Source organism: Leopardus geoffroyi (genome assembly GCF_018350155.1).
Source record: "Leopardus geoffroyi isolate Oge1 chromosome E3 unlocalized genomic scaffold, O.geoffroyi_Oge1_pat1.0 chrE3_random_Un_scaffold_51, whole genome shotgun sequence".
NCBI lineage: Eukaryota > Metazoa > Chordata > Mammalia > Carnivora > Felidae > Leopardus > Leopardus geoffroyi.
The window spans coordinates 110,414-135,943 of NW_025543570.1; the positions used below are offsets into that span (position 1 = coordinate 110,414).

The 25,530-nt window shown below is 41.7% G+C and overlaps 1 long non-coding RNA gene across 6 annotated transcripts in view; it reads right to left on the reverse strand.

Moving 5' to 3' along the window:
• LOC123595707 overlaps window positions 1-25,302 on the reverse strand; it is a 70,141-nt gene extending 44,839 nt beyond the window's left edge. For 2 of the 6 annotated variants that reach the window (XR_006711320.1, XR_006711315.1), the window contains exons 1-2: window positions 24,369-25,302; window positions 9,077-9,164 (exon numbers count right to left, since the gene is read on the reverse strand). This is a non-coding gene — a long non-coding RNA (uncharacterized LOC123595707). Of the gene's footprint in view, window positions 1-6,519; window positions 6,664-9,076; window positions 9,165-24,368 lie in introns of those variants that run through there. The other 4 variants (XR_006711319.1, XR_006711318.1, XR_006711317.1 and 1 more) reach the window with 4 other exon arrangements.
• Between the last annotated feature and the right edge of the window lie 228 nt (window positions 25,303-25,530).

Consider the following 25,530-nt stretch of genomic DNA (forward strand, 5'->3'; position numbering starts at 1 on the left):
TGGTACTCGCCAAGGGACGTGGAACATCACCAGGTAATTTCAAAAGCCCAGAGGGAGCTGCACAAGGGGGTTGCTGAGGCCCAACCAAAGAGCAGCCCACAGCTGAGGCAGGCCCTAGGTCCCAAGACTAAGACTTCCCGGCACACTAACATGCATTCTCAACTCAGCCCTCCAGGGCCACCACTGCACTGCTTAGGGTTCAGAATCTGGGGCCTTCTTAGACCTACCCCTACCCCTAATTGTGACCCTCACTGTACTCCTCAACGTAAACCTTACCCCAACTCTATGCTAACCCTACACCTGACCCTCACCCACTCACGGGCCATCATTTATCCCACCACGAAAGTAACGTGACTGGTGAGATTCTGCCCTGCTTTTCGCCCTGGAAAGAACCCTGACTCTAACTAAGGCTCTCTCCCAATGATGACCCATTTCTTAACTCTGAAGATACCATACACATGGGGTCCAGAAGAGGAGATGAACTACTGGGCATGGAATGTGGAATATCACCATGTAATATCAAATGTCCAAATGGAGTTGCAGAAGGGGTTTGCTGACAGCAAAGAAAAGAGTGGCCCACAAAGGAGGCTCGTCCTGGCACTCAAAGACAAAGCATGAGAGACACCCTCCTATGTGCCCTCCTGAGCCCTTGGGGGAGACCATGCACTGCTGGTGCTTCAATGCCTGGAGCCACCTGGGATATAAGCTCAACCCTAATAGTGACCAGAAACATACACATCAACCTCAACCTCAAACCACCTCTTTCACCCTACACCTAGCCTGCACCATGCATGGGTCCTCATTCAGCCTTACATGGAGATAATGGAACTGGTGTCTCTTCGGCCATGCGTATATCCCTGGATTGAACCCCCACCCTAGCTATGTCTCTCTCCAATGGGGATCCACTTCCTAACTCTGAGAGCACCACACACATAGGGCACAAACACCTGCACTACTGTTCAGGATGGAATTGGAACATCATGATGTCATTTACACTGCCGGGATGGAGGTGCACAAGGAGGTTGCTAAGTCCCAACTAAAGAGTTGCACACAAGGGAGTTTGGCCCTGGCACAAAAAGACTAAGTCTGAACTGAAGGCTCCCATGCAGCCTCCACTCAGCCCTCCATGGAGACCACTGCACTGTTAGGGGTTCAGCATCTGGGGGCTCCTTGGACCTACCCTTAACCCTATCTGTGACCCACATCATAGTCCTCAACCTAAACCTCACCCCAAATCTAACGCTAATTCTACACCTAACCCTCACACGCACATGGGCCCTCATTCAGCCCACCATGGAAATAACGGGACTGGTGTAGCTTCAGCCCTGATTTCGGCCCTGGAATGAACCCTTAGTCTAACTAAGGCTCTCTGCCAATGAAGACCCATTTGTTAAGTCTGAGGATACCACACACATGGGTCCCAGAAGATGAGCAAGATTACTCAGCATGGAAGGTGGAATATCACCCATGTAATACCCAAAACCCAGATGCAGTTGCAGAAGGGGGTTTCTGAGGCTCAACCAAGGAGTGGCCCACAAAGATGGCTCACCCTGGCACACAAAGACTAAGCATGACTGACACCCTCCCATGTGCCCTCCGCTGAGCCCTCCGGGGAGACCACTGCACTTCTGTGGATCAGCAACTGGAGCCACCTGGGAAGTAATCCCAACCCTAATAGTGACCAGAAACATACACATCAACCTCAGCCTCAACTCCAGCTCTAACGCTAACACTACACCTGACCCGCACGAATTCATGGGTCCTCACTCGGCCCTCCATGGACACAACAGGACTGGTGTCGTTTCGGCCCTTCTTATATCCCTAGACCAAACCCTCACCCTATCTATGGCTCCCTCTCAATGGGTATCCGGTTCCTATCTCTGAGAACACCACGCACGTAGGGCCCGATCCCTACAGTATTGTTCAGATTTGAATCGGAACATCATCATGTCAATTCCATTGCCGGCATGGAGTTCCACAAGAAGGTTGTTGAGGCCCAACTGAAGAGTGACACACATGGGAGTCGATCCTGGCATGGAAAAACTAAGTCTGAACTGAAGACTCCCATGCAGCCTCCACTCAGCCCTCAGTGGAGACAACTTCTCTGCTAGGGGTTCACTGCCTGGAACCTCCTGGGTCCTACCCCTAACACTAACCGTGATCCTAAACATGCCCCTCAACTTAAACTTCATACCAACTCTAACCATAACCCTACAACCATAAACCTACACAACACAGGGCCTTGTACATAGTGAGTACTCAGCACACACATGTTGAATCAATGAATGCATGCTCTGAAGCCAGACCTCTCAGATAACCATTCCACCTCCACCACTTAAGGGCTTTGTGATTGGGCAAGTTATTTAATCTCTTTATGTTTCTTTGATATTAAAAAAGTGTACCAGAATCCTTAATGAATTAGGGAGTTGTGAGGAGGAAATGAGCTTGCACATAGTAAGGGTTCCTTTAGTAGGAGATTGGCAGCAGCAGCAGCAGAAGCAGCATTCACAAGCATCATTTTCTGTCACACAGAGTTAGGGCCACAATACCCTCTGGTGACCACACAGTGTAAATGCACATGCACATGCACTTTGCCCTCCCTCCACCCTAGGTGGGAGGCTGGGGAGATATGACCCGGAAAATCTTTTTCCTGCACCTGCCTTCCAGGAGCCCAGACATAGCCATGATGCCCTCTGTGTCCTCGTCCCTACCTCCCTTTGAATTGGGTCCAGCTGCTCACCACAGCTGATTAAGCTACGGCCAGATATTCCATCAGGGCATTGTCCACCTCACTGGCCCGATTCAGCACCTGGAGGATCAATGACTCCTTCTCGGTTTCTGAGCAGCTGGCAGGGCTGGGTGACCCAGGCCATCAAGTGTCATATTTTGGAAGGTCACATCTTACTTTTGTATGTAGGATAACTATCTCAGGGAGCCCAGATACCTGTGTCCTGCCTCTGTCTTGGGCCCCATATATGAAGAATGGACACTCCATGTAGTAAATATGACAGTCACAGGGCACCTGGGTGGCTGAGTGGGTGAAGCATCCGACTTCAGATCTGGTCATGATCTAGCAGGTTGTGAGTTTGAACCCTGCATTGCATTCTGTGTTGACAGCCCAGAGTCTGGAGCCTGCTTTAAATTCTGTGTCTCCCTCTCTTTCTGCCTCTTCTCCTCTCACACTCTGACTATCTGTGCCTTCTCAAAAATAAATAAGCATTTAAAAAAAAGAAACATGATAATCACATGCTCCCCAAAGTTTCTTACCTCACTGCCTCTGGTCAGGGAAGAGGACACATGTTTAGTCCTCCCTGAGCTCTGGGGCTTCATCTGAAACCTTCAGGAAAGTTCTGCATCCTATTCCTCATTATATGAGCATGTTTTAGGAAAAAGAAGAAAAGACTGTCTATTGTCTAAATATACATGGAAATGGGGTGCTGTAGGATACTGTAAACTTTTTCCTAGAAAAATCACTTTATTTTACAAATATGACCCATTTCTCCTTCTGCCTTCTCTCCAAGACTGCCAAATATTCATTCAACAAATGTTAACTACCTGCTATGTGTCAGACATGATTCATGGTCTTGGGGACATCATAGAGAAAAACAGCAGGGTCCCTGCTCTAAGTTACATTCTCAAAATGATAAGAAGGTTACCACAGATTAAGCTGTTACAGTATGCAAGCGTGGTGCAGATTCATTTCCACACATCATGACTCTTACACTTCATAAAGGATTAGAAAGTACACAGTTAATTTCCCAGGTTCTCTGAGGTAACACAGACTCAAATGGTGAAGTAATTTGTCGCATGTCACCAGCTAGTGTTTGGGCTCAGAGTGGAATTATCACCTGTTTCATTCTCATGTTTAGGCTGCATGTTTTTGGGCACATGGACTGTAATTGCAACAAAGTCAATAAGATTTTCTGATCTGAAGTTGAAGACTGCCTCGTACATGTTCTATTGCTATTGTATTATTACCTCAGCTTATGAGCTTTCAGGTTAATGAAAATGTCTCACTCTAGGGGCACCTTGGTGGCTAAGTCCATTAAACGTCCGACAGTTGATTTCGGCTCAGGTCATGATCTTAACGTTCATAGGATCAAGCCCCACATAAGGCTGTATGCAAAGTGTGGAGCTTGCTAGGGATTCTCTCTCTCTTCCTCTCTCTGTGCCCCTCCCTCTCCATGCACTCTCAAAATAAACCAATAAACTTAAAAAAATATGCCTCACTCCAACGGGTAGGCAGGTAACACAGAGGTATGAACAAAGTCAACATTTCTTATACTTTGAAGGATTTTCTAAAATAATGTGGAGATACTCTGAACTTGAGATCCAAGACCTAGTTTTCCCGTGTGCTAAGGAACAACTGAAGGAACATGCAAAGGTTCCCCTCATCCTTGTCTGTATCCAAGCTTCTGATTCATTCACTCATTCATTCATTCATTCATTCATTCCATGAATACTAACAGAAATCCTATTCTCTTCTAAGCAAAGTACATCGTGGTGAACCAGAACACATGGCTCAGCCTCATGGGAATCAGATACAGCAGAGGAAAAAAAATAGCCTAATAACCATGTAGTAAGAAAATAGCCACAAATGAAAATAAGTGCTATTAAGGGAAGGACCAGATAAGGCCATGAAGATACATTTAGAAGGAAATTACCAATTTTAGGAGAAAAATGATACCTTCCCTAAAAAAGTCCTTCTTGCCCTGACATCTGAAGGATAAATGGGAATTTACCAGGTGAGATGGGGTGCCTGGAAGGGGGGCAGCTCTCACCAGAGGAACTCTCAGAAGGGTCATGCACACACTACTGAGTGTCGGGGGTTGGATGTCAGGGGTCACCGAGAGGTGGGCTTGGTCTAGACCTTCCAGACCATTTAGAGCCAAGATGATAACTGTCACCCAACATCCATTCCCCCTTCTTTGTCACAGTAAGACAACACTCTGAGTGGAGGATGAATAATCTGAAGCTCCAGAGAAGCTGAACAACTTGTAATGATCACAGAATCACTCCAGGTTGGATATTTTAATTGACATATTGACATACCATGGGATAATTCATTGAGCACTTTTACGTAGATATTTTGTACTTCAGTTAGTTATTTTTAGAAAACGAGAGAAAAAGGTATTTCCTCACCATGAAATTTATCATGGTGGATTTTAGTATATTCATAAGGTTCTACAACCATCACTGCTAGATGCACTTGCTTTTAAGTACTCTTCATTCTTATCAAAATTTTTTTCAAAATACTATTTGAGTTTATAAAATACACAATTTAATTTGCACACATATTGTGACACAGCTCAACGAAATTTTTACATGTGCATTCATCTATGGAACCACCTACCACATCAAGATGCTTAGGACACCTCCTGCCACCTAGTTGGCTCCCCGGGTCTCCCACTTGGTATGTCCTCCCAGAATGACCACTAACCATTCTTAAAGCCCCTTATAGTAGAGAACAAGAAGGCAGGGACTTAGAAGGGTCAGGTGTTGATCCCACCTGTGATGCAGCAAAGAAGGGCTGAGGAGATCTTCCCTTGCTCCCTCAAACAGGCTTCCTCCTGAGAAGTGAGTAGAAAAGTCCTGAGAGGCCTTGTCCATCTCAGAAGGGATGAAAGCAGCAACTATCGTGGCCCTGGTGGTGTGGGCATTAGAAAATTTCACCTTAGCCCTTAAACAGTCAGTTGCTTCAGACTGAACCATGGGGAAGGGATCATCCGGATCCTCATTAGGATCCATGGGTAGGATGATGCTGAGGGAACGAGCACTGGCCACTACACAATGATATATCCTATGGAACCTGTTGCATATATCACTGATCACTGTAATGGCTTTGTCATGCATCAGCACAGCACCACACACATTTCCTAAACCCACATGTAACCTCCACACAAACGCAATGACCAAGTAATGCTTCTCCCAGGATCCAACTAAACCTTGTACAACTGAAAACACACTAAATTCTTTCCCTAGAAAGTTTTGTCCTTGGGTAATGTTCTCATGTATTCCTCTCTAATTCATTCAAGTGGCTATTCCTCACCCTCCTTGTAACATTCTTTTTTTTTTTTTTTAATTTTTTTTCAACGTTTATTTATTTTTTTGGGACAGAGAGAGACAGAGCATGAACGGGGGGAGGGGCAGAGAGAGAGGGAGACACAGAATCGGAAACAGGCTCCAGGCTCTGAGCCATCAGCCCAGAGCCTGACGCGGGGCTCGAACTCACGGACCGCGAGATCGTGACCTGGCTGAAGTCGGACGCTTAACCGACTGCGCCACCCAGGCGCCCCTCCTTGTAACATTCTTGATGCTGGCCTCTGCTGCCAATAGTCTATGAGTGTGAGATTTCATGATGCTAAGAGGACTGATGCTGGAAAGTATTGAAATCATTCATAAAGTGACAATGGAGGGTGTCATAGAGTTCGATCAGAAACATCTGAAGTAGAGAAAATGAACAGTAGGAATGATATGACAAGTCCTTTAAGAAAAAAGAAGACGAGCAGATTCCATGACCTGAGAACATTTCTGAAGCCTCCAAATATTGTTCATTAAACAAGAACCATTTTTGGGTTGCTTGAGTGGCTCGGTTGGTTGAGCGTCTGACTTCATTTTGGCTCATGTCATGATCCCAGGGTCATGGGATGGAGACTTGCGTTAGCCTCCACACTGAGCATGGAACGTGCTTGGGATTCTTTCTCTCTCCTTCTCTGCTTCTCCCCCTGCTCATGTGCGTTGTCTCTCCAAAGAAAAATTTTAAAAAGAACCATTTTCATGACATTATTGTACAATTAGGAATGGATTTCAAAACATTAAAGTACGGATGACACATAATTTTTGTCAGAAAATTTGCATCCAAGCTCTCCTGCATCAACACTTGACTCAGTATGTCTTTATGCCAGGAATGAGCACATAGTTGCAACTATAGCTTCAAAGTTATTACATAAAGTAAGCTAAAATACACAAGATGTTTTCAGGGCAAAGTCTTAACCCAGTATTCTCAACCCTTTCTTTTCTCAACCCTAGTATTAAGTTTTAGATTCCAATGCTTCAAATACAAAATTAAGGAGCAAAACCAAATAAGAAGTCAATCTCATCAAAAAACAAAAAGAGAATCCAGAGACTGGTAGAAAATATTTGTAAAGCACACACCTGCAAAGGACTGTTATCTACAATATGCCAAGTACTCTTCAAACTCAACAGTAGGAAAACAACCTGAGAGAAAAATGGGGCTATGACTTTAATAGATGCTTCAACAGAAAGATATACGCATAATAAATAAGAATATGAGAATGTGCTCTACCTTATATGTCACAAGGTAGATGCAAATTAAAGCAACAGCGAGATATCACTACACCTGTTAGAATGCCAGAATCTAGGGCACTGATGACACCAAATGCTGTCGTGGATGTGGAGCCACAGAAACTTGAGGTGTCTGACTTCATTTCAGGTCATGATCTTGTGGTCTGTGGGCTCGAGCCCCGCGTTGGGTTCTGTGCAGACAGTTCAGAGACTGGAGCCTGCTTTGGATTCTGTGTCTCCCTCTCTCTCTGACCCTCCCCCATTCACGCTATGTCTCTGTCTCTATCTCTCGCTCTCTGATAAATAAAAAAAAACATAAAAAAATAAGAAAAAATGAAAGAAAATCGAAGTACATCCAGACAATGGAATATTATTCAGGGCTATAAAGAAATGAGGTATCAAGTTGTGAAAAATCTTGGAGGAAAACCTAAACAGATGTTATTAGGTGGAAGAAGCCACTCTGAAAATGCTACATACACTATGAATCCAACTATATGACATTCTAGAAAAGGAATGATGATGGAGATAGTAAAAAAGTCAGTGACGGTCAAGGCTTAGGAAAGAGGGAGGTGGAGGGATGAATAGGTGCAGTACAGAGGACGTTTAGGGCAGTGAAACTAGTGGGTATGATAGCATAATGGTGGATACATGTCATCAAAAATTGTCCAATCCAACAGAATGTACAATCCAAGAGTGAACACAAATGAAATCTATGGTATGTCATACAGAGGTTCCTAGTGTCAAAGATATATCCTGTGTGGGAGTCCACCCAGGATTTGGGGGGGTGGGAGGTTGGGAGCAGGGGCGCGTATGGTGTGGATTTTTGGTAATGGACCTTCTCTACCTGCTTCGTTGGTTCCCAAGGACTCTCCTTTGGCCTACCTTTCAACTCACTGCAACCAATTAGGATTGCAAGGCTTACAAAAGGACTGGTCTTCTGTAACATTGAAAGACCTCATTATTCCTTAGGATATGAGGAAAAATGGCCCATTAATGGCATATTAAGCTTCAGTATAACTTTCTGTTAGATCTCTTCTGCAGGAAATGGGGCACATGGACTGAGGTACCCTATATCCAAGCCTGAGTGGCCCTAAATCAGGACCCCGCTCTAAGGGTCTCTTGCAGAATGTGTTTGGCCACTAACCAGGCTGATAAATTCCCTCCTGATATATTGGATGATTGTCTCAACAAGCCTCCTCTGAATAAACCCAGCTTGCTGGAGGAAACACAGGTCATCCCTAACAAAGGGGATGCTGACATTCTTCCTTCCTCCTTACAGACTCAGGTTCCTCTAGCTGTAAGTGGGAGCATCTCCTTCCTTCACTTTCCAGGTTAATGGCTATGATAATTGGAGCCAAGTGTCTCTGGTGAGTCTACCTTGGGACAGGGAGTTTAAGGAATATTCTCAAGCAGCTGCCAAAACTCCTTTTGTTTTAGGAAAATTCCCTGTCTTCTCTGGCCAGATATGGACTGCCCGTTTGATTGTGATGAAAGGTTTAGGGAGAAAATATGTGATTTCATGGTGCTCTACCCATGGTCCTGTACCCTCATGTCTCATCAAATTATACCCTTTAACTTGCGGTTGTATGTAAATTATACCTCATTAAAGAGAGTTTCAAAACATAAAATACTAGAAGCAAATGTTGCAAAGTTCCTTTAAAATCCTGAAGTGCATTGGTGATATGAGTCTGCCTGCCCATGTCTCAAAAATCCAAAATAATAAGACATTTAAAAAATTAATAATAGAAGAGTAAGCGGATCCTGAGCTCACCTTGTCCCATGTGTTCAACTACATAACATCCACATCCAAGTCCACGAACCAGAGAGCAATCCAAAGACTGGCAGAAGAAACTCCACACCTAAATAGAGAGAACCTGCATCAGAAAGGTTACGAAGGTCAGAAAGGTAGAGTCTGGCTGCCTGCAGAATGGGCAGAGAACGTGAGCCCTCACACCATGGAGCTCACACAGTGAAGACTAATCTCCATAACGTTTGGCATTAAAACCCAGAGGGGTTGAATTCCCTTGAGTTTAGATCCTGGAGGTTTGGAGGTCAGCCGGCCCAGCACTGGATGATATAGGAGGATGAGTGATAGCCAGGTACCTGCCTGTGTAGAGAGGCAATGTAAACGTGGCATTTTACACAATGCAGAGGCAACAGGAGACAGATGCATTCATGCTGATTACTGAGTGTGTTGGGGGACTTCTCCAACAATGAGGGAGCTCACAGACACCATTCTTCTCCCCCAGCCTCCCAGAATAAGCATAGAAGCACCCACCAGAGGGTGAGGCTGCACAGACACTTGCTAACTAACCCGTTAGCAGCGCACCAGTCCCAAGGGTTCACAGAAGGACTCACCACACCAAGTCTGCTGGTCTCAGGGCAAACATTCTTAAAACCACAAGGGCACCCTATCCAACAAGCTGCATGCATAGCTGCCACAGCACGCTGTGCACATCTGCACCTCACTCAGCTCTGCATATCTAGGCAACCTCATCTGTCACACCCAGTCACATATCCCCAGGCACAGACATGCTCTGTGCATATCCTCAAGCCCCTAGTTTCCACCGCTGGTTCACAGCCCCCAGCCACCAAAGGACATTGGGAAATCTGGCATAGGACTAGTACCCCTGTGCAATTTTGCTAACACTCCTGCACTGGTCCCAAGTTACTCAGTGGGCATACTACCTCACAGCTGGCTTGCCTGAGTCCCACTGACACTACTGATTGTAAGCAGAGCCCACAAGAGGCACGCAATCAGCGCGGACACCTACACTAAAAGGAAAAGCAACACAGACACAACAGCATGGAATGAGCAATACCCATGCGATATCCTCCTGAAGGTCCAGGTCCTATAAATGGATACGTGAACTATTGAGGACTCCAGGACCTCTTTTTCATACCGTCATTAATTTCAAGATCAAGAGGCACAGCTGACTTTCTTAACACAGAGAAATAGAGCCCGAGAGACAGACAAAATGGACACACAGAGATGTTTACCCACAATGAAAGACCTAGTCAAAGTCACAGTGAGAGATCTAAGCCAAAGAGATATAAATAACATACCTGATACTGAATTTAAAGCAATGATCACAAGGATACTCAATGGAGTTGTGAAATGAGTAGAAGAGTGAGACCCCTGACATAGAGATAAGAAATAACACAGTACACATTGAGGACACAATAAAGGGGAACCAAGCTAGCTGGAATGAACAGAGGGATGGAAGAAGCAGCCGAACAAACTAGTGACCTCGAAGACTGAGTGATGGAAATTAATCACACTGAACCAAAGAGAGAGCACAGAATTCTGCAACGTGAGATGAGACTAAGGGAACTCAGTGACTACAAGAAAGATAATAATATTCATATTGTAGGACTCCCAGAAGGAAGAGAATTTGGGGCTGAAAATTTATTTGAGGAAATAATAGCTGAAAATGTCCCTAATTGGGGGAGGGAAACAAATATCCACATCCAGGAGTCTAAAGAACTCCCATCAACATCAACAAAATCAGGCCAACACACAAACATAATGCAACCAAACTTGCAAATTACAGTGACAGTAAAGAAAAACTCTTAAAAGCAGCAAGACAAAAGACCTTAACTTAGAAGGGAAGACCCATAAGGCGAGCTACCCAATTTCTGAACAGAAACTTGGCAAGCCAGAAGCTAGTGACATCACATATTCAAAGTGCTGAATGGAAAAATCAGCAGCCAACAATATTCTATCCAGCAAGGCTATCCTTCAAAATGGAAGGAGACACAGACTTTCCCAAACGAAAACTAAAGGAGTTTGTACCACTAAACCCTTCCTGCAAGAAATATTAAGAGGGATTCTTTGAGTGGAAAGGAGAGACCAACAGTGACAGTCTAGAGGTAGAAGACACAAGTCAAGTAAAAAATGAATATGTCTGCAAAAAAATCAGTTAAGGATCTCAGAGAAATGAATTTGAATTGTAATAACGTCTACCAAAAACCTAGGGAGGAGAAAATAATGGGTGCGAAGGTAAATGACCATCAACTTAATACAAACTGCTAAATGCAGAAGAGGTTATATAGACACCTAACAGTAACCATATACTAAAACCAATCATAAATATGCTAAGAATAGAGATAAGGAAATCAAAATATATCACTAAAGAAAATACACAAAACATGAAAGAAAGGCAAGAAAGGATCAGAGAAAATCATTAGAAACCACAGCAAAACAGGCAATAAAATGGCAATACGTACATCCATATCAATCATTACTTTGAAGGTAAATGGAGTGAATGCTCCAATCTAGAGACGTAGGGTGTAAGAATGGATGAAAAAACAAAACAGATTTATATGCCTATAAGTGACCGACTTTATACCTCAAGAATGATAGTGAGAGGATAGAGAAACATTGCACACATCAATGTCAAATGAAACCTGGAGTAGCAATACTTGTATCAGAAAAAAATACACTTAAAAAAAGTACATAACAAGAGACAGAGGAGGACACTGTATAACAGTAAAGGCTACAATCCAAAAAGAAGATATAACAAGTGTAAATATATCCCACAATTCAGTGGGATTTATTCCCAAGCTGCCAAGGTGGTTCAATATTTGCATATCAACCAATGTGACACAATACATCAACAGGAGAAAGGATAAGGACCATATGAACGGGGCACATTGGTGGCTCAATCCTTTAACAGTCTGACATCAGCTCAGGTCATGACTTCATAATTCATGAGTTCGAGTCCCGTGTCAGACTCTGTGCTGAAAGCTCAGAGCCAAGAGCCTCCTTCGAATTCTGTGTCTCCCTCTCTCTCTGCCCCTCCCCTGCTTACGCTCTGTCTCTCTCAAGATTAATAAACTTTAAAAGAAAAGAACCATACGGTCATTTCAATACATGCATAAAGGAGCATTTGACAAAGTACAACATCCACTCAGGATTATAACCCCCTAAACTAGGTTTACAGGAAACATACATCAATGTAATAAAGGTTATCTATGAAAACCCTGCAGTTATAATCAACCTTAATGGGGAAAATCTGAGAGGTTTTCCTGTAAGGTCAGGAAGACAAGGATGTTTACTCTTACCACTTATAATAAATTACTGGAAGTCCTAGCTACAGCCAGCAGACAAACTAAACTAAACTAATCTAAACTAATCTAAAATAAAATAAAAACAACTCCAACTTTGGAGGAAGTGAAACTTTAACACTTTGCAGATTACATGACACTATATATAGAAAGCCCTAAAGAGTCCACCCAATAACTGATAGAACTGCTAGAATGAATTCAGCAATGTCACAGGATACAAATCACTGTACAGAAATCTGCTGTATTTGTAGAACACAATACTGAAGCAGTAGAAATAGAAATTAAGAAAACAGTCCTATTTACACTTGTACACCAAATAATAAGATATCTACGAATAAATCTAACCAAAGTGGTGAGTGACCTATACTCTGAAAAGTATAAAACAGTGATGAAATTCAAGATGACACAAAGAAATGGAAGGACATTCCATACTCACGGGTCGGAAGTACAAATATAGTGAAATGTCTATACTTAGCAAAGCAATGGACACAATTAATGCAATTTCCATCAAAATACCAACAACATTTTTCACAGAACTAGAACAGTCCTAAAATGTGTATGGAACCACAAAAGACCCCAATCATCAGAGTGAACAACCTTTATGTGAAGTGGTAATTATGGATGGCGTTATGCCTCTGGATCTTCTGCTCCAAAACATGGTAACTCTGGCCTAAGCATTTGAACAAACGTTAGATATATCAAAACCAAGGATCATTCTACAAAATACATTCTACACACGTACACTCAAAACTTTGCAGATTATGTAAAATATGGAAAAATCTAAAAATTATCATGGCCATGTGGAGCCTAAGGAGACAGGATGACTGTCATGTGCCAGCTGGGATGAGTCTGGGACAGAAGTTAAACCCGAAGAAATCTGAATACAAATATAAACTTTAGTTAATACTACCATATCTCACAGGATATTGATTGTGATCATGTGTCAACTCATATAATATCAATAGTCAGAAATCAGTCTGTTGTATGTAGAGACTCAATAATATCTTCCCAATTTTTCTGGTAACTAGAAACCCATCATGAATGAAAAGATTATTAGTAATCATGGTTTTATGTTTGCAACACATAATATTATATGACTAGTTCTAGTATTAGTTACTAGTGATGGCCATGTACCTATTCATGTTGTTCTTACATTGTTTAATTTAAATAACAGCATTCATGGTAGAGAAAACTGAATGCATGATAAACACTTCATAGAAACATCTATTTTATATATTTTAAGATAATAACGCATGTGTATACCACTGTATTATGTGGTATGTAAATTGTTTTTCTGATCTTGAACGAGCATTTCATTGAATGGCTTTCCATAAACGTGGTTATCCTAGATAATGAATGATACTCAGATATTACAGGATATACTTCACTTCATGCCTGAACATTGTGAAAACTAAAAATGTACACACGGCCAGATGAATCATTGTGACTGGCTCACTGATTGTAAAGAATCCTTGGTTTAATATTTTCACACATATTTTTTTATCAGGAATACAAGAGAATCAAATGTTTCCAAATCAAAGAGATATCCAAAGACTGGAAGAACAATAGGGAATTCAAGGGGTTTCAGAAGGATAAGATGTGACCATGAAGTGGCAGTCACAAGCAAGCATATTTTTCTGGTCCACTTTGACAGGTTTGCATGAGGATATGTGACTTGCCAAAGCGTAAGTCCCGGAAGTACCACAGGGAAAGACAACGCTTTAGGGAGAGGTGACTTGGAAAGTGTGTTTCTGTGCCTAAATGATGGCTCAGCAACCTCGCTGGGGGTCCCTGGGTGAAAGACATCAAAAGGCCAAGAGTAACATAGACTCACAAAGATCTTAGTAACACAGATCAAAGTAACTTAGAGCCACAAAGATCTTAGAGTCACAGAGTTTATCTTCCTCTATGATTAGGAGATAGTTACAGTTTCACAGGATATGATCACCGGGCCGGCAGTAGATGGCTAAAATATTATTTAGGGCTATACACTTAATAAAAAATGTATACATAAAAATTGGCTTTGGAATGTTAAGAAAAATCACAGGCCCATCATGGAGTTACTTACGTTAAGGCCACATGTCACTAAACCTAATTTCATTCCTGTAGGAATGTAACCTTTAACCAGTCAGCAAAGAATTTCCTAGCCAGTACTGGAAATAGCTCATAGATCCTTGCCATTCCCCTCAGAGAGGCAGTCTTCCCTAAATAAGGTATTCCATGCCACTAATTTTTTTAAGTTTATTAATTTTGAGAGAGAGAGAGAGAGAGAGAAAGAGAGCACATGCAAGGGAGGGCAGGACAAGAGGGAAAGAGAGAATCCCACGACCAAGAGGTCATGATCTGATACAGGATCAAGAGCCAGACACTTAACCAAGCCATCCAGGTACCCCGAGACTGTGGAGTTTCAAAGGTTAGAAGACTTGGCTGGGATACAGCCCTGAGGACACTGGCCTACTCCTGAAAAGAAGGCAGCCAACAACTTGCAGGCAGATGGCATGGAAACAGTGATCTGTACAAAGCCTGGTGCACACAGTGGGGAGATTATACACTCATCGTGGAGAACATCCCTGAGAAGCAGTGTTCACAATGAGGGGACAAAGAGCTAGGACAGCGGAGCTGGGTGGGGCTATTTCCCTGCTCTGCCCCCTGCCCCCTGCCCCCCAGCATAAACACAGAGCCGTCTGCTGGAAACAAGGCAGTTCCCACACTGGCTGCCTAAGCTGCTTACACCAACCCCACCTTCCTGTGCTCTGGCAAGACTGGCCTTCTAGGTCATTCAGGGTTGCCTCAGTCCCAACGGAGCTGGCCCCTTCCCCAGAAGACCAGGTGAAGCCCATGACCACACCACCTCTCTTGACCAAAGAGTTGTGCAGGGCTTCACTTCTAGGAGCAGTCGTTTCAAGTCTCATTTAGCAAGCAGATGAGAGCAGACCTAGATAAGACTCACCACATTCTGGCCAAGGACCCTACCTTTCCCATACAACTGACCTAAAGGATAGTGCAACCAGAACACAAAACAGTGCATGCAACACACACCACAAACACTCCGTGATGTGCCCGGCCCTGGACATTGGATGACCTCCTCTTCATAAAACCATTCAACTCACAGGCAGGTAACACAATGAGCTTTGGTAACACAGAGATGGCAAATACTCAACCAAAATTCCAAGACTAGAGGAAGGTATCCCAAATGAAAGAACAAGATAAGGTCATGGGCAGAAAAATGGAGGGAACACTTCCAAACTCATTCTATGAGGCCAGCATGGCCTTGAGTCCAAACTGGACAAAGACCCCAATAAAAAGGAAAACTACAGACCAATTTCCCTGATGACCATGGATGCAAAAAATCTCAACAAAAAGTGGCAAACTGGATCCAACAACACATAAAAAGAATTATTCAGCACAGTGAGGTGGATTTTATTCCTGGGATGCACAACCGATTCAATATCTGCAAATCAACTGATGTGATATATCACATTGATAAAAGAAAGGATAACAACCACATGATCCTCTCAATAGTTGCAGAATAAACGTTTGACAAAATGTAGCAGCAGCCTTTCTTGATGAAAAAAAAAAAAAAAAAAACCTCATGAAAGGAGGGATACAAGGGTCGTGCCTCAATGTGAGAATGTCCAGATACGAAAGTCCCACAGCTAATAACATCTTCAATGGGGAAAAACTGAGAACTTCCCCCTAAGGTCAGGAACACGACAGGGATGTCCATTCTCAGCACTGTTATTCACCATTCTGTTGGAAGTCCTAGCCTCAGCAATCAGACAACAAAAAGAAATACAAGGTGTCCAAGTTGGCAAGGAGGGGTCAAACTTTCCCTCCTCACAGATATCATACTCTCCGTGGAAAATCCAAACGACTCCACCAAAAAACTTCTAGGACTGATACAGGAATTCAGGAAAGTCTCAGAATATAAAACCAACATACAGAAGTTGATTGCATTTCTATACACCAATAATGAATCAACGGAAAGAAAATTAAGGAATTGATCTCATTTACAACTGGACTGAAATGCATAAAATACCCAGGGATAAATCTAACCAAAGAGGTAAACGATCAGTACGTTAAAACAATAGAGGGGTACCTGGGTGGCTCAGTCGTTTAAGTGCCGACCTCAGTTCAGGACATGATCCCGCGTTTGTGGGTTTGAGTCCTGTGATGGGCTCTGTGCTGACAGCTTGGAGCCTGGAGCCTGCTTCAGATTCTGTGTATCCCTCTCTCTGCCTCTCCCCTGCTCACGGGCTCTTGCTCACTCGCTCACTCTCTGAAAAATAAATAAACATTAAAAAAATTAAAAGAACAAACCATACAACATCTATGAAAGAACTTGAAGAAGACACAAAGAAATGGAAAAACATCCCATGCTCATGGATTAGAAGAACAAATATTGTTAAAATGTCAATCCTACCCAAAACAATGGACAAATTCAATGTAATTCCTATCAAAATAACACCAGCTTTCTTCCAGAGCTAGAACAAACAATCCTAAAATTTGTATGGAACCAGAAAATACCCCAAAGTGCCAAAGTAATGTTGAAAAAGAAAAAAACAAACCTGGAGACATTACAATTCTAGACTTTATGGTGCATCAGAAAGCCGCAATCATCAAGACAGTATGGGACGGGCACAAAAACAGACACATAGATCAAAGGAACAGAATAGGGAACCCAGAAATGGACCCTCAAAATTATGGCCGACTAAGCTTTGATAAAACAGGAAAGAATATCCAAAGAAAAAAAAAGAGTCTCTTCAGCACATGGTACTGGGAAAAATGGACAGTGAGAAGAATGAACTGGACTATGTTCTTAAACCTCTGGGTCTCTCCCTGTCTGTCTGTCTGTCTGTCTCTCTCTCTCTCTGACTCTCTCTCTCTCTCTCTCACACACACACACACCTCAAAATGAATGAAAGATCTAAGTGTAAGACAGGAGACCATCAAAATCCTAGAGGAGAGAAAAGGCAACCTGCCTCTTTGATCCTGACTGCAGCACCATCTTTCTTATCAAGTCTCCAGAAACAAGGGCAATAAAAACAAAAAGGAACTATTGAGACCTCAAGATAAAAAGCTTCTGCACAGCAAAGGACACAATCAACAAAACTAAAAGGAAACTTAATGGAATGGGAGAAGATATTTTCAGGTCACATATCAGATAAAGGGTTACTGTGCAAAATCTATAAAGAACATATCACACTCAACACCCAAAAACCAAATAACCCTGTGAAGAAATGGGCAAAAGACATGAAGAGACACTTTAACAAAGATGACATCCAGATTGGTCATACATGAAAAGATGCTCAACTTCATTCGTCATAAGTGAAATACAAATCAAAACCACAATGAGATGTCCCCTCACGCCTATCAGAATGGCTAAAATTAACATCTCAGGAAACTACAGATGTTGGAAAGGATGCAGAAAAAGGGAACACTTTTGCAGTGCTGGTGGGAATGCAAAGTGGTGTAGCTATTCTGGAAAATAGTATGGAGATTCATTACAAAAATCAACAAAAGAACTACACTACGACCCAGCAATTGCAGTAATAGGCGTTTATCCAAAGGATACACTAACGCAGACTCGAAGAGGCACATGCACTCCAATGTTTATAGCAGCATTGTCAACAATAGCTAAATTATGCAAAGAGCCCAAATGACCATTGAGAGATGAATGGATAAAGAAGATGTGGTATATTCATACAGTGGAATATTACTCGGCAATCAAAAAGAGTGGAATCTTGCTATTTGCAACAAGGTGGATGGAACCAGACTTTATTATGCTAACCATAATATCTCAGAGAAAGACACACATCATATGATTTCTCTCATCTGTGGAATTTAATACACTGATGAACATAGTGAAAGGAAAGCAAAAATAAGATACAAACAGAGAGGGAGTCAAATGATAAGAGACTGTTAAATAGAGGGAAGAAGCTCAGGACTCCAGAAAGGTTTCTGAACAGGGGTATGGGCTAAATAGGTGATGGGCACTCGGGGGGCAGGCACTTGGGATGAGTACTGGATATATTTTGTAATTGATGGATCACTAAATTCTAATCCTGAAACTGTATTCCACTATAAGGTAACTAACTTGGGCTTAAATTTTAACAAAGAAGAAGTATAAAAATAAGTAAAGAAATGTACTACCAGTCAAAAGAAAATAATATTTACTTCTTTTTTTTTATTTTTTTTTATACTATATGAAATTTATTGTCCAAATTGGTTTCCATAAAACACCCAGTGCTCATCCCAAAAGGTGCCCTCATCAATACCCATCACCCACCCTCTCCTCCCTCCCACCCCCCATCAACCCTCAGTTTGTTCTCAGTTTTTAACAGTCTCTTATGCTTTGGCTCTCTCCCACTCTAACCTCTTTTTTTTTTCTTTTTTCCTCCCCCTCCCCCATGGGTTCCTGTTACGTTTCTCAGGATCCACATAAGAGTGAAACCATATGGTATCTGTCTTTCTCTGTATGGCTTATTTCACTTAGCATCACACTCTCCAGTTCCATCCACGTTGCTACAAAAGGCCATATTTCATTTTTTCTCATTGCCACGTAGTATTCCATTGTGTATATAAACCACAATTTCTTTATCCATTCATCAGTTGATGGACATTTAGGCTCTAAGAAAATAATATTTAAATCAGACTCTTGGAGTGGAAATGAAAGACCAAAAGTGTTACAGACAAGAAAGGATCAGAGAAAACATCAAGAAACAATGGCTAAACAACTAGTAGAATGTCATTAAATATGTACCTATTAATAATTACTCTGAATGTAAACCGACTACATGCTCCAATCAAAAGACAAGGATAGGGTGTCAGAATGGACCAAAAAAAAAAAAAAAAAAAAAAAAAGAAAAAAGAAACAAAGAAACAAAAAAAACAAGGTCTATCTAGATGCTGCCTACAAAGCCTTATTTGGACACATGTCACCTGCCTTTTAAAGGAGGGAATGAAAAAACATTTATCATGACAGTAATGTAAAAGAAAGCCAGTAGCAATACTTATATTTGGCAAAATAAACTTTAAAACCGAGAGTGTAGTTTGGTACCCTTTGGGTCAATACCTAGTAGTAAAATTGCATACACCCAATATTTATAGCAGCATTATCAACAGTAGCCATACTATGGAGAAAGCCCAAGTATCCATCAACTGATGAAGGTATAAAGAACTTGTGGTGTGTGTGTGTGTGTGTGTGTGTGTGTGTGTGTGTGTGTGTGCGCATGTATACGCATATGTACTCACGTATATGCTCATATATACATACATATATACATATGTATATACAATGAAATGTAACTCAGCTTCAAAAAGAATGAAATCCTGCCACTTGCCACGATGTGGATGGACCTAGAATGTATTATGCTAAGTGAAATATGCCAATCAGTGAAAGACACATATGATTTCACTCATGTGGAATTTAAGAAACAAAACAGATGAAAACATGGGAAGGGGGCAGGAAAAGAGAAGAGTGGTAACAAATCACATGAGTCTCTTAACCGTAGAGAGAAAAAGTGAGGGTTGATAGAGGGAGATGTGTCGGCGCTGGGCTAGATGGAGGATGAGTATTAAGGAGAGCACTTATTGTCATGAGTACTGGGTGTTGTATGTAAGGGATGAATCACTGGATTCTACTCCCGAAACAGAGAATGCACTATATGTCAACTAAGACTTATATTAAAAAAATAAATAAAGCTGTAACAAGAGGTGAAGATAGACACTATCTCATACTAAAGGGGATAACCAAACAAAAAGATCCAATGATTGTAAATTTTGATGCACCCAATATGCAATCACCAATATAAAAGAAATTAACAAAACCACAAAGGAATTTATAATAATATAACGATAATAGAGGACTTTAACACATCAGTCACATCAATGGACAGAACCTGTAAACAGAAAATCAACAAGGAAACAATGGCTCTGAATGACACACTGGACCAGATGCATTCAACAGATATATTCAGAACACTCCATACTAAAATGGCAGAGTACACATTCTTTTCAAGCGCCCATGGGGCATTCTCCAGAAATGATCACATATTACGTCACAAATTAGGCCTCAACAGGTACCCAAAGACAGAGATCAGACCAAGCATCTTTTCTGACCACAAAGCTAGGAAACTTGAAGTTAACCACACTCATACACACACACACACACACACACACACACACACACACACACACACACAAAGGGGGAAAGGCCACAAATAAAGGGAGGTTAAATAACATGCTACGAAATGAATGGGTCAAACAGGAAATCAATGAGAAAATACACTGAAACTAATGAAAATGAAAATACACTGGTAAAACCCTTTGGAATGCGGCAAAAGCAATCTAAGATGGAAGAATATAGCAATATAAGCCTACCTTAAACAGCAAGAAAAATCTCAAACCCTCCTAACTTACAACTAAAGGAATGAGAAGAACAGCAGAAGGAAGGAAATGATAGAGATTAAGGCAGAAATAAGGGATATACAAACCAAAAAGACACTAGACCAAATCAATGAAACCAGGGGCTGGTTCCTTGAAAACTAATCAACATGAAAACCTCCTAGGCAGAATTTTCATAAAGAAGAGAGAAAGGACGCAAATAAAATCACAAATAAGAAAGGAGAAACAACAGTCAACACTACAAAAATACAGTTAGAAGATAATATTATGAAAAACTATATGCAACAAATTGGACACTCTGAGAAAAATGGACAAATTCCTAGAAACACAAAAATTACCAAAACTGAAACAGGAAGATACATAAAATCTGAAAACAGAAAGAAATCAAATCAGTAAGAAAAAAAAATCTCCCCCCAACACAAGAGTTCAGGGCCAGAGGGCTTCACTGATCAATTCTATCAACCATTTAAGGAAGAGGTAATATGTATTCTCCTCGAATTATTACAAAAAGTAAAAAAGAAGGAAAACTTCCAAATTCATGTCATGAGGCCATCATTACCCTGATACCAAAACCAGATAAAGCCTCCACTAAAACCGAAAATGCTGGGGTGCCTGTGTGGCTCAGTCGGTTTACTGTCCAACTCTTAATTTTGGATTAGGACATTAACTTGCGGTGCATGGGTTCGAGTCCCACATTGGACCATGCATTGACAGTGTGGAGCATGGCCAGGATTCTCTCTTTCCCTGTCTCTCTGCCCCTCCCCCACTTTTATGTACTCTTTCTAAGGAAAGAAATAAACATTTAAAAAAAAATGTTAAAAAATTTTAAAAGAAAACTGCAGACCAATAGCCTGAGAGTATGTATGCACAAATTCTCATTAAAATACCTTCAAATTAAAGTCAACAATACATTAATAGAATCATTTACCATAATCAACTGGGATATATTCCCGGGCTGCAAGTGTGGCTCCACATTCACAGATCAATCAACATGATGCACCACAGTAATAGAAGAAAGGATAAGAACAATATGATGCTTTTCGCAAATGCAGGAAAACCATTTGACGAAATGTCACACCCATTCATGATAAAAACCCTCAGCAAAGTAGATTTGGACTAAACCTACCTACACATATAAAGGTCATCTAGGAAAAACCCACAGCTCAGCTCATCCTCAATGGGGAAAAATTGAAAGTGTTTCCTCCAATGTCAGGGACAAGACAGGGATGACCCCTGTCACCACTATTATTCCACATAGTACAGGAAGTCCTAGCCACAGCAATCAGACAAAAAAGGAAATGAGGCATCCAAATTGCAAGGAAGAATTAGAACTTTCGCTGTTTGGAACTGACATGATGCTCTCTATAAACAACATGAAAGACTCCAATGAAAATTGCTAGGATTGATATATGAATTCGACAAATCACAATATACAGAAATCAATGTACATAAATCTATGGCATTTCTATAGACGAGTGATGAATTAACAGAAAGAGAAAGTAAGGGATCCATCCCGTTGACAGTTGCACCAAATACCCCAAGATACCTAGAATGAACCTAACCAAAGAGGTGAAAGACCTATACTCTAAAGGCTATGAAACACTGATGAAAGAAATGGAAGAGGACACAAAGAAAAGGAAACATACTTCACCCTCATGGATGGGAAGCATAAAATACTGTTAAAATGTCCACACTCCTGAAAACAATCTACATATGTAATGAAATCCCTATCACACTAACAAAAATATGTGTCACAGAACTACAACAAATAATCCCAAGATTTGTATGGAACGACAAAGACTCCAAACAGCAAAAACAAAATTGAAGAAGAAAACTAAAGCTGGAGGCATCACAATTCCAGATTTCAGGTTATATTAAAAAGCTGTACAGAACAGAACAGTATGGTCCTGGCCAAAAACAACAACAACAACAACAACAACAACACAGATGCAGAGATCAATAGAACGGAAACGCAGAAATGAACTCACACCTATATGGTCAATTAATTCTCAACAGAGCAGGAAAGTATATCCAATGGAAAAAAAAAGATAGTCTTGGGACACATGGGTGGCTGTAAAGCATGTGATTGTGGATTCAGCTCAGGTCATGATCTCAGGGCAGTGCAGAGCATGTGTGGATTCTCAATCCCCATTTCTTTCTGCCCCTCTTCTGCATTCTCTCTGTCTCTCAAAAATAAATACACAAACTTAAAAAAAAATCTCCTCAACATATGGATTTGGAAAAATTAGACAGCAACCTACAAAACAAAACAAGACCAACAACAGACTACCTTACAACATACACAAAAATAAATCCAACATGGATAAAGGCCTATGTGTGAAACCTGAAACCATAAAAATCCCAGAGGATAATTAACACAGGCAGTATCTTATTTGACATTGGCTGTACAAACATCTTTGTAGATATATCTCCTGAGTTAAGGGAAACACAACCACAAATAATGGGACTTCATAAAAATAAAAAGCTTCTGTCACAAAGGAAATAATCAACAAAACTAAAACACCTACAGAATATTTGTAAATGACATCTGATAAAGGTTTACTGTCCAAAATATATAAAGTCATACAGCACCCAAAAAAGGAGAAATCCGATTAATAATGGGCAGAAGACACGAATGTACATTTTCCCAAGGAAGACATACACACGGCCAAGAAACATATGAAAAGATGCCCAACAATACTGATCTTCAGGAAAATACAATTCAAAAGTACAAGGAGATAACACATCACATCTGTCAGAATGACTGAAATCAATGAATGATGAAACAGCAGGTGTTGCCAAGGATGTGAGGAAAGAGAATCCCTCTTGCACTGTGGGTAGGAATGCAAACTGGTGCAGCCACACTGCAAAACCTCATGGAGATTCATCAAAAAAAAATGGAAAAGGAACTACCTTAAGATCTAGCAGTTTCACTACGAGGTATTTACACAAAGAATACAAAAATAATTCCTAAAAGGGATACATGCACCATGATGTTTACAGCAGCATTTTCTACAACAGCCAAATTACGGAAACTTCCCAAGCATCCATCAAGTGATGAATAAGTTGAGATGTAGTATATGGAATGTAATATTATTCAGCCATAAAAACATGAAATCTTGTCATTTGCCACGAGGTGGAGGAGTGACAGTATGTTATGCTGGGTGAAAAAGAGCCTGTCAGAGAAAGACAAATACCAGATGATTTCACTAACACATGGAAATAAAACAAAACAAAGGCGGGGGCAGTGAAGGACACAGCGACAAACAAACAGACTCTTAACGAGGAAACAAACTGAGGGCTTCCACAGTGAGGTGAGGGAATGGGTGAAACAGCTGCTGGGGATTAAGAAGTGCACCTGGGATGAGCTCCGGGTGACGTGTGGAAGGGTTGCTCTATATTGGACACCTGAAACTAATATTACACTGTGTCTTCACTCACTGGAATTTAAATTAGAAGATAACATAAGGTTAATGACACCTACCTACCAGGTTTTCTGTAGTTTTCAATCAGTTCACTAGGTTGGAAAAATAACCATGACATTTTTAAAAAAGCATGTATGATGTGGGGGCAGTTTGTGCCCTTACCTCGGTCTCTGGTTCCAGCAGACTCAGAAACTGGGTCCCAGCTCATTCTTCTAGAAGGTCGTGAGAGGAGCATTTCATGTATTCACGTCCTAACGGAATGCAGCTCCCGTTCTTCTGAACTTCTGTCAGGGCTTCTTCCCGGAAACAAGCCTGAATCTGGAGCAAACCATCGACTGCATCGATGAGGTGATGTCGTGGGACCCCGCAATCCACGAGCTCTTTAGTAAAATATGTCTTGCTCAAATACTGTCCAGGAAGTGGAGGAATGAAACACGGGAACAGCCCAGAAAATGCAAGTGCCTGTGCAGCTCAGCAACCAGCTTGCCCAGGGAAGCCACCCAGCGCCCCCTCCTCAGCACTCAGTACAACAAGCAGATACTCTGTGGGCCTCAGGAGATGCCAAGTTGCTGCAAAGCTCCCCAGATCTCCCCTGGGGTGGGCGGCAGAACACGCTGGAAAGGCAGCTCTGCTCTCTGTCCTGAGGCAGCAGCAGAGGCGCTGCGCTCTCTGGAATAAATAGAAGCCCTTCCTGCTCTGAAGTGCCCTGGGTCAGAAAAGCCGATGGTGAGCCCTCTGCTGGCCATCACTGCCTCGGCAGAGGAACCAGCGCCTCCGGGTGTGTGGTGCTCGAGCTCTCTCTGCTGGCCACCATGGGAATTCCTGCAATGTTGAAGACCCTGGTGGCTCAGCTGAGGGACCGAAGGTGCTCTGGGCAACTAAGCCTGTTCTCTACACTGGGAAGGATCTTAGTGACAGGGCCTAGGGCACAAAGAAATCTTTTTCTTTTCCTTTCTTGTGAGTGAAGAATGAAACCAAATTTATTAACGTAATGACATCATTTGTAATGCTTTCAGCAATGTTCCCAGAAAAATAGACTGCCAACTTACACATGCTGAACAAGAGGTCATTGTGTTGACCACCTAAGTGTTTAGGTTAGATAAAGAATGCACACCTTTGAGAGAGAGATACCGGCTTCCAGCTATGGAATGAATGTGTCCTAGGGATACTAGAGACAGCCAATGGAAGAGAGTCAATCCTGTAATAATACTGTTGCATGCTTTCACATGATAGCTACACTTGTGCTAAAGTACAACATAATTTATAGACAAATGGAAGGACTACAATGTATGCCTGAAACTAATACAACAAATCTGTGAAGAAT